Genomic DNA, 10890 nt, shown 5'->3' on the forward strand with positions numbered 1-10890 from the left:
TCGCATGCCTTTTTCTTTAGGGACCAAGCTGAGGACGAAAACATAAGCTTCGGGGACACGCTACTCCAGGTGGCACCAACTATGTTTAAATACTTGGGTATCCAGATTTATAGAGCACACAAGGACATGTTGGAGGGTAACCTTGATGGAGCAATACGGTCTTTGCGATCCAGTGTTGTTTTTTGGACCTCATTGCCTCTGTCAGTAATGGGGAGAGCTGCAATAGCCAAAATGGTGGTCCTGCCACGCCTGTTATATTATTTCTCTAACCTGCCATTAATAGTGCCCTTATCCACCTTCAAAACACTGAATACGCTACTAATAGATCTTATCTGGGGTACGGGACAAAGACGCATCAGCTTGAAAAGGCTTCAGGTGGGCACCCATGCCGGGGGACTGGGAGTCCCAGATTTTCGTGCGTCTTATTACGCCTGCCAGTTGCAATGGTTGTCGTACTGGACGGCAGGTCGTAATCTCCAGGAAATAGAATACACTGATGCAGACATTAGCAACGGCACCCTACACGCCCTATTGCTGCCAGGACAAAACCTTGAGATCTGCCCCGTTGTTGAGTACCGCGATCGCATGCTGGAAGGCGGCGCTACGTTACACAGGTGCGACCACCACATATGCTGGCAACATACCATTGCTGGGTCTCCCACTGACTGTTGGCACACTTACACAACGCACACTAATGCCCTGGACCGTGGTCGGTGTCAGCACGGTAGCCGACCTTTTCGGTCATGAGACATTATTGGACCATGACACCTTTATTAACGAGACGGGTGCCCCGGCACACCTATATATAATGCATGCTGCAGTGATACACTATATCAAAAAACATTGGGCACCACAAAGGCGAGAACCCGAACAAAACGAATTGGTCAAGATGGTACACTATATGGGGAGGGGAAGACACTTGGTCCGCTGGATATATACTGGGATCAGTACACACACTCGTGTTACCCTAGACACATTGAAAGCTATTTGGATCGACGAGATAGGCAGAGACCTGACGGATAAGGAATGGGCAATAATATTGGAGCATCCCAGGAAAGTGTCAAGGAACTCGAAATTTAAGTTCATCCAAACTATGATACTGCACCGGGCCTATTTGACACCAGGTAGGCTGGACAAAATGTTCCCGCAAACACAACACTCATGCCCTAGATGCAAGTTGGAGGGGGCGGGTCTATTACATATGCTGTGGTCGTGCCCAATGATAATAGCATATTGGACCACGGTTCGAGATGTTACCGGCGAGGCAGCGCACCACATGGTTCTAGACACAGTGGAAGAAGGTTTGCTAGGTCTACATAAAAATAGGTCTAAACACAAGGTACAATATAGAGTCATAGATCTGGCCACAATACTGGCTATCAGGAATATTACTATGCGATGGAAATCACGTAAACCCCCTAGGGTGTCCAGCTGGCATGTGGAAATGTTGAGATGGGGCAGTGCAGATGGTTTAGCACTACGCAGAGAGGAGGCGAGAGGTCTGCGCAAGACACCGATAGCAATGGAGTGGGAAGCTATGATGGAGGGGCTGAAATCAACGGAATTTAATCTAGATGTTTAAATATGCCTAATGTTTGATAGTGAAATATGCTACCTATGCCTTCTCATCCAATGAACTGTAAAGATACGGTGTACTACGACGCAAATACTTTGAATGGAGTCATGGTGCACGTGGTTCGATATTATTGATATGCGAGGAAAGGTGACCAAGTGAGATGGGGAAGGGGGATTTAGTTAAGGGGAGTTGTTTGGATGGCTGTTCTTTAACATGAATAATGTGCTTCTCCATATACATATAATACTTGTACCAGACGACTATATATATATATGGCACGACGAAGACTCTGCTGGTACCTTTGGACTCATTTTCAGGATGTCAGATACGAGCCAACTAGTAGGTGTACATGTTGGCCTATGCTCATACATGCATGTTGTGTTAATGGAACCATAATACGTAAATGACACTGTGCGAATGTATATGGAACTTTGAAATTTGAAAATCAATAAAAATATGTTTAAAAAAAAAAAAATCCAATTGCAAGGAGAACCTTCCTCAAGTTACGTTGGCGCCTCTTGAACAAAAAAGTTCAAGAGGCGCCTTTATCCAAACAGGATCTCACCTTGGAAAATGTATTAGACAGTGCCACAAGAATAGAAAGCACTAGTTCATATCTGTAACAAATGTCTTTAACGGATAGTAAAAATCAGAGCATATAAGCAGTTAAAAGCAAATATAAGAAAACAAAAGAATTCAAAGAAAGGTCAGATAAAAGAGGCAGTAACTATACATCAAGGAAAAAATTAGAGTGCTACAGATGTGGCAATAACAGTCATGTAGCTCATGTCAAATTGTGCCCAGCTGTTGACAAAATATGCACCAAGTGTTCAAAGAAAGGGCCTTTTGCCAAGGTTTGTAGGTCCAGTGGAGACGGGCCATCTAGAAAGGTGCATAATGTAGAATAGACAGCCTTTGTTCCATAAATGTGAATGTTGTGAATATCAAAGTGTTAGCTGATTCTGGAGCTCCTTTCACTTCGATATGTGAATGTTTGGAGGGAGTCGTTTTCGAAGCAGGTTTCAAGACAGTCTGATATACATCCCGTAGGTTACGGTGGGAAGCCATTGATGTTGTCAGTGAATTCAACGCCAATTTTGAATTCAAGGGCAGCAAGTCTACATTTATGTAGCTTGGGATGAGGTGTGTCTTCTTGGGTGTAAAGACCAAGGCAATCTAGGCATCATACTGGATCCCAATAATGCCCTTCAAGTAACGTTGAAGAAGGATTTCTTCCAAGTACAGGCAGTCAAAAAGGAGTTGGGGTTATTCAAAGGTTTCAAAAATATGATTAAATTAGCAGAAGCCGCTCATCCTGTAGTGCACAAGGTCAGGAGTGTGCCTCTAGCGTTGCAATCAGATTTAAAAATAATAATTAGACACATTGTGCTCTTGTGACGTTGTAAAGCCTTTTGAGTCCTATGACTGGGTGTCCCCGGTGGTTCTGGCTAAGAAAGCCAATGGTAACCTGTGCATGTGTGTGGACTTTCACAACCTCAACAAGAACATATGGATAGACTAGCATCCCTACCCAATATTACAAAGATGACATCCACTCTCCAGGGAGCCAAATGGATTTGTTTGTTGGATATGTCATCTGTGTATCATCAGATCGAAATGCATGCAGAGACTAGGCATCTTACAGCAGCAATTACTCCAGAGCGTCTTTTTCAATTTGAGCGTATTCCCTTCGGCCTCACCTCTGCCTCTGTTGTTTTTCAGAGAGTGGTAGAGAGCATGTTCAAAGGTATGCCTGGGGTAATAGCCTTTCAAGATTATGTTTTGGTGTATGGGGAGGATCAGGATCAACATAATTCAAGATTGTGTCAAGTGTTGTCCTTGTTAAGACAGAAAGATGTAACCCTGGGAGTAGACATGTGTATGTTGAATGTACCCTCTGTGGACTATTTAGGGTAGAAGTTCTTCAGAAGAGGTGCAGCCGAAAAACATTTTGGTTAAAGCTATTGAAGACTTTAGCACTCCTTGCGACAAGGATCCGTTGAGATCTTTCATGGGGCTCATTGAATTTTATGCCTGGTTTATTCCCAATTGGGTGTCCAAGACTTACAATATCAAATGTCTCCTCAAGAAAAATGTCTGTTTTTTCTGGAATGACAAGTGCACTAAAGAGTTTGAATTGTTCAAACAGGATATAGCACAGGCCATTTCCCTTAAGGCGTTCAGTACTGAGGATCAAACCATAATAATGACTGATGCCAGTCAAAAGGGTTTGGGTGCCGTGCTCATGCAGCATAGAGATGGCAAGGGCGAGGTAATAGTATTCGCTTCTAGGAGTTTGCATGGTGCTGAGTCCTCGTGTTCTGTGATGGAGCGTGAAGCTCTTACCTATTGCTAGGGTATCACACATTTTAAACACTATCTGTATGGTTCAAAGTTTTTGGTACGCGTTGACCACAAACCATTAGTAGAATTATTCACCACGAGCAGTGGGGGAAAGCGACCTCCATAATCGTAATATGGCAGTATAGCCTCATGGAACACAATTTCAGCTTTGAATATGTGCCAGACAGGAGAAATATCTTGGCAGATTGTCTGTCTCGCTTAACTCCTTGTTACAGTGATGGCGTGGAGACGAAGGATAAGTGTGATGAGTTTGAATTGGTGTGCAGTGTGATAGATCAAACTTGTGTGCCATATCTGAACAAGAGTGGAGAGAAGCTTTTATGAATGATCAAGAAATTAAGGAAATTTTAAGAATATTAAACAACGGATGGTAGCATAAGAGCAATGATCAGAGTCGTGTCAGCAAACAGAAGCATGTGGTTGACAAATTATCAATTGTGAACGGGTTATTGTACAGGTCATCACTTTTACGGGTGCCAGCTGCCAAGAGAAACAGTGTGCTTGCTCTGGCACGAGGGGCCACATAGGCATGCGTGCCATGAAAAGGAGAGTAAGAGAGAATTTCTGGTGGCTGGCTTTGGACAGGCAGGTAGAGCATTTTGTAAGGGATAGTATGGAATGTGTGGTTAGTGACAAATCACAGGTAACAACTCTTAGTCCTGTAGAGGCCACTGAAGTTCCCAACAAACCTTGCGTCAAACTAGCCATTGACATAGGTCGTCCCATGATCATGTCTGCAGTGTACCCGAGTACGGTATTGTCCTCATGGATTATTATAGTTACTGGCCAGAAATAAATGGGTAAAAACATCCAATTCTACCACTGTGATTCAGTTCCTTGAAACGCTATTTGCGAGGGAGGGCGTTCCTAATTAACTACTCACTGACAATGGCCATCAATTCATATCTATTCAATTTGAAGAATTTCTACGTTAAAACCTCTTCATATCATCCTAGAAGCAATGGCCTTGTTGAACGATTTAACAGGGACATAAAACAGAATGTGCAGTTGGCAAGAGCGAGTGGTCTGAATTGGAAGGTGGAACTTAGAAAATTACTGTGGGCTGTTAGGATGACTGCTAATTCCAACACAGGAATGTCCCCATTTGTTTTGCTAAGAGGGTGTGTGCCTGCTTCGAAGCTGTTGAGAAGATGGTTGGGGGATAGCGGGTTCATTTGGCCTAGGAAGAAAATTGAGGAGGTTGGCAAAACGCAAGAACAAATACGATCCAATAAGTGATGATCAGGGCCCTAAACAGTTGATGGTCAAGGTGGGTGATATGGAGAGAGCGAAGTGTTTCAAGATCCTAGCCAAAGGGGAGTCCACTTTCTCGGCCCTGAGGAAGGTCGTGAAAATAAAAAAGGTGCAATAAAATTGGATGATGGCAAGTGGTGGAACAAAGGGGAGATTGCTGTGTCTAAGATGGGTTTGAATGACCAATCTAAGAACCAGGGTCCAGTTGAAGATCATAAGGAGACTAACTTCATGAGTTGTTCCCTGTCGTGCAGATTCATCAAATTGCCTTCTAAATCCAAGATTATGTTTTAGAATGTTATCATTTTATGCGTGTTCCTCTGTTTATTCGAATGTACCACGATTACTATTTTTTTGCTTCTTATGTTTTAAAATGTTCTGTGTATCTATTAGTTATGTAAAAGGGGAAGATGTGTTGGGTTCTCTGTTCATTCTCTGGCGTCTGGAAGTTCTGCACGCCGAAAGAATGCACAGAAGCTTATGACTAGGGGGATTTGAGATCAGAGTTGAAAAGTTAGTGGGCACTTGCGAAGAGGAGTACCAATGTCGTCTGTCCTGCTGACTTTAATAAAGAAATCTTAAAACTACCTGAAGTCTCTGCTTCCTTACAGAACACAATATCAACAATGCACGTACAATACAATAAATACATAAACTTCCTGGCCCACACTAATTGCCATAATACATACTCAGACAGTGCTAATTCAGTTAATTACAGTTCATATTGGCGGCTTAATTATTCCCATATGCTGCTTGACACTACCCCACTTACATAAAACAGATCTACAAAAGGTTTGTCCATCACCCAGTACAGTACCAGGCCTAATCCAGCCAATGAACAACTCAACAGGCATGGCATAATTGCAGGAATCTGCCACAGCTGCAGGTCCCAACAAGCTTTGACCTTTTCCTGACATCTATCTCACAATAACAATCATTTATAGGGTGATGTTAACAAAGTCGATCCCAGTAAGAGCTCTCCTTTCACTTGGTCTCCCTCCAACCTATGTTTTGTGTGGTTACCATAGCGTGAACTTGACCCAAAGGTATCTGAGCACTTTCCACGAATACCTGTTACACAAGGCCTCATTTTTTAGGTCTCGCCTAGACGAAAGCAAAAAGCAAAGCTTTTTGCTGTCTAGGGCGAGACAACTTATGTTGTTACTTTTGGGGGAATGTGGACAGCAAAGTGCCACGCGCTTTTTCAGGCCGAGATTTAACCTCGGGAGTGCGCACGTCGCCGTGCCTCATATTACCATTCGCAAACAAAGCCACACTCACGCATGCGCACATACACAGTCACACACACACTGCATACACACACGCACCCCCCCTTAAACAGACACACACGCACACAGACAGACGCACGCACGCACAGACACACTCAAACAGACACACGCGCGTACACCCCCACCCTCAACCCCACTCACCGGGCTCCTCTCCCCTTACGCATGGGAAGGCACTGTGGAGCTCTGTGCCAGCACATATTGAGGAAGGCAGCGTGGTATAGACTCCCACAGCGGCATTGTAGGGAAATTCTAAGTTGCCTCCCCGTAAACACCGCCGCAGCCCGGGAACTTCGGGAGCCTCAGAAATCCCGAGCGCAGCTCCTCTGACGTCAGAGGAGGAGCAGCGCTGGGATTGGTGCCAGTGGGGCCGTTGCCTGGAAACGGAAGACTCGTCGACGCCGGGCGGGAGGGGCTGCTTCGCTCCTCACCCGGGCAGCGCCTGCAAGGATCTAACACCCCGGAGACCCACGGAGCCTCGCACAAGTGCCTACAATCAAATGGTAGAAGTGCTCTTCACAAAAAGCCATTACATAACGCACACACAGGTGACCTCACAACTTACTTCTACGGGCTCCCTCACCTTTAAAGTCCTCCCACACAGCATGTCCTTGTGTATAAACACAAACAGGGCAGACTCCGCCCACAGCGCCCCTACCCGACCTGCAAGGACTTCAAAGCCCTGTCCCTGGCAGGCCAGCCTCTGCCCGCATGGTGCGCCCTCACGGGTTGCTGGCATTGCCATGGCAATGGGCGCTGCACAGGCCGGCTGCATTCACAGGGCGCACCCGATTCGCGACACTCTATTAAGACACGTTTGCGCTGACCTTTCGTTTCATGGCAAGTTAGTTCAGTCTATTTTCACTTCATCAGGGCAGCTCATTTTTATTTGGCCTGTGTCCCATTTTTGGGTGCGTGGTAGGGGCGCGGAGCTGACTTTACTAAACCCCATTAAATCCCGATGCCTTTTCCCCCACTTGAAACCGAAGCGCCACTCGTCTGAAGGAGTGGTTTACTTGGTACAAGAGCGGCCCGATTGTTTAAAAATTAACAGGGCAAAAAAAAAAACACACATTGCCGATGAATTTCCCCCCAAATGGAGGGCAGGGAAAAGGGGTGGGGGGGTCGGCAGAAGGAAGAGAGGAGAGTCACCGCTGGACGGGGACTCTTTGAAGTGCGGCTCATTGTGGCACGAATAGTTGGGGGTTGCCCTAACGACGTGGCCGCATTGAAGGCGGCGCTGCTTTTGTTCACGATTTGTTCCCCTTTGCCGGCTCGGCTGGCATGGGAGCCTCGGCGGGGGCAGCCCGCAACAAGTCACCCCGGCCCAGACTGGGCGACGCCGCTCTCCCGAGGGCACCGCTGGGGCTCTCACTCGCCCACGAGTTCTGGGGTGGTGTGAAGAATTACTGCCCATTCTCCCGACTCCCCCGCGGTAGAAAGGGGGGGGGGGCTCCATTGCTGCCCTTTAACTAGGGGGGTGGGGGAGGGCATCCCGAAAATAAGGTGCTTGATTTTCACGTGCTAACAGGCTCGCTGCGTCACTTACCCAACTGGTGTGAGATGGCGTTCACCCCAAATGAAGGGGCATCTCCCGTGAAAACACTCACTGCAGCCCTTCGCAGCCGGGGGAGGTGGGTGAGAGGTGTGTTGGGTGGGGAGTAGGGAGGTGTTCATGCATTGGATTGGAGTTCACTCTGAAATCAAGGTATATTTCCAGGGATAGTAGATTATTTGCGGCCCTACGCCGGTGCTTCAAGTTTAAAGACCTTGGGGCCTATTTACAAGCCCCTTGCGCCACTGGGAAAAGTGACGTACGGGTGGCGCAAGGGGCTGGTAATGACCCCCATGTGTGTTTCACACAAAAACAGACGATTTGCGCCAATTACCAATAGATTTTGGCCCGAACTCTGGTACATTTCATGCCATAGCACACCTCGTTCCCGCAGCCGAGAGTTTCACCACAAAATGAACAAGCATTTTCAATGCAATAGGTCTCGCATTTAAGCGAGTTTGAGCTATTAGCATTGTAAATGGCAATGCTTTTATTTATGCTTTATTTTTCATAAATAAAAGGCATTGTCATTTACAATACCAATAGCTCAAACGCGTAAATGCGAGACCTATTGCATTGCAAATGCTTGTTTTTCAGGCAGTGGGAGTGATTTGCCCAGAATCACAGGATATGCAAAATAGAAGTGGTAGGTCTAAGAATGCTCAAAGTCGTGTGTTCCAGAGTATCCCATTCGCTAGTCGCTAGGGGTACTCCAAGGATTTAGAAGCGGCCAGTAAACCTTCAATTAATGAAGACAGATATCCTCCAAATGTCTCCTGAGCACAAATCAGTGTCCGAAATTAAAATGTCCACTAGTAGTTAATATTCACAGATGTTGAGCGAACAGTTCCAAAGTCGGCAGCTCTGGCTGTAACATCACCCCCACCCACCCCTGAGTCAGACCTATGCCTGCTCAGAACCATAAACTTTAAACAAAATATCTCAGAATGGACAAACCAGTGTAGTAATCAGCTAAACATCTATGATTGTAAAAAGAATTTACTATAATGAAACTGAAAGCCATAAACTGTGCATCTATGTGCCTCACCTATTCAGCGCCCACAAATGAGGAGTAAGTGCTACATAAATGTGGCAATACAAATAAAAAATAATCAATTAGCCATGTATCAGCGCTGACCAAAGGAACAGGTACTCAAATTGTATATAAATCAATGCTTCCATGGCGCTTGAATGCCTTGTCTTGGGCAGTAAGGGCTACATACATAGAGGGGCAGGTACGGCTGATTACTATGGCAAGTTATGACAATGGCAGTTGGCCGGATTCATTTATTGTGAATAGCACATGGTAAAGGCAGTAGACCTCGAACAGTGGATTGTTTTCATATCATCTTGCAGACTATACAAAGGTATATGGATACATGTTAATATCACAGATTATCACTATACTAATTCCAATACAAATGTCCACATACTCACGTGTCAACTGCAGTTTTTCTTACTCCAGAGAGGGATAGACATGCAGCCAATCAAATTCGAAAAGTTAAATTGCGTAGGCGGAAGAAGGGGGACGGCGCTATTAGGAATAAATGAGGGACTTACATGTCAAACGCTTGATCGCATTGATGGGACTAATATAGCAGCCATCTTTATGTTTAGTCGTGAAACTCCACCTGCTTTATAACTGAAGAAAAAGGGAAACCCCCAAATTAAGAAAACGTTAATGTCGTGAGTCAGCATCCGTGTATTTTTTATATTTCCAGTTACAATGTAAAAATAGCAAGTCAGCCAAATCAGCATATATAAAGTTGAGTGCTTAAGAACAATGAGCGAAACAGTTAGTATTAGTATATTGTATTTCATGTTGTCTACGCTATTAAAAAAAGAGCCGTTTTATCTACATTGTTTTTAACGTTCACTGGGGACGATTTGGTCGCTCAAAGAAGGCCGTCGTGTTTCCGTAATAGGGCTTTGTTACAAGGTCCTTCTTCTGTTTCCATTACGACTGTAAGCAATGGTCCGAAACTGCGCCTCACTTGATCTTCAAGGGTTTACTCTTAAAAGTCCTTTCATTGTCGGCGAGGAAGGGAGTGACCCAAAAGCAATAAATGTTCATTGTTGTCATGTATGACAATATTTGACCTTATTAATGCTTTTGCAATCGTTTGTAAAAATTGTTGTTTATTCCCACCTGCAGCTCATTATAGCGCTGATGAAAAAAAGTATTTTCAAAAGAATGCACTCTAGAGTAATTGCCTTGAAAAATTCTTCACGGCATTTCTTCGGTATCACCTATTGTAGTCACCTGAAAACAAACTACTATTTCCTAAAATGGCGCTTCGTTTACAAGAGTCCTTTCTAGGAACACAACAGACCCCCGCCCTGACCTGGGAACAGTCAGCCGTGCACAAATAGAAGAGCCATGTTTGAAAGGTGTATGTTTCCTGGTGCACACTATTCCTACAACAAATACTTAACTCTGGCCTCTACATAATGCTTGAATATACTAGAGTATCTTTCAAATTCTTGATTTTTGTGTGTGCTGCATTGACAAAGATGTTTATTTGCACTTTCACTGGATATATTTTAAACACTGTTACGCTTGTAATGTATTATTATGTGTATAAAGTATTACATTATTATATGTCTTATTTATTGCTACTCATGGTTTTTGTGCGTTACCGGCCTACAGTGACTGTTCTATCTAGGAAACGTCTCCATACTGTAATGCTAACTCTTTTTATTTACAATAAATTCAGTTGTTGCCATGGGCAACAGAGCCAACGCTCTGGGCTGCACTGGGCACCACGGGAAACGTAGTCCTGTACAATAAACGCACAACAGGACTAGCACGAGAAACATGCTCTGAAGTACTACAGTTCCAGCAATGCAACACC

General features: G+C 44.8%; 1 protein-coding gene across 2 annotated transcripts in view; it reads right to left on the bottom strand.

The window, feature by feature from the left end:
- Positions 1 to 9587, bottom strand: part of QTRT2 (queuine tRNA-ribosyltransferase accessory subunit 2) — a 187497-nt gene extending 177910 nt beyond the window's left edge. The window contains exon 1 of one of the 2 annotated variants that reach the window (XM_078656655.1): positions 9473 to 9587. The gene's annotated coding sequence lies outside the window, so the exon portion shown is untranslated. Of the gene's footprint in view, positions 1 to 9468 lie in introns of both variants that reach the window. The other variant, XM_078656656.1, reaches the window with a different exon arrangement.
- Between the last annotated feature and the right edge of the window lie 1303 nt (positions 9588 to 10890).

The sequence above is a fragment of the Lissotriton helveticus genome, chromosome 8 (assembly GCF_964261635.1).
Source record: "Lissotriton helveticus chromosome 8, aLisHel1.1, whole genome shotgun sequence".
In the NCBI taxonomy this organism is placed as follows: Eukaryota; Metazoa; Chordata; class Amphibia; order Caudata; family Salamandridae; genus Lissotriton; species Lissotriton helveticus.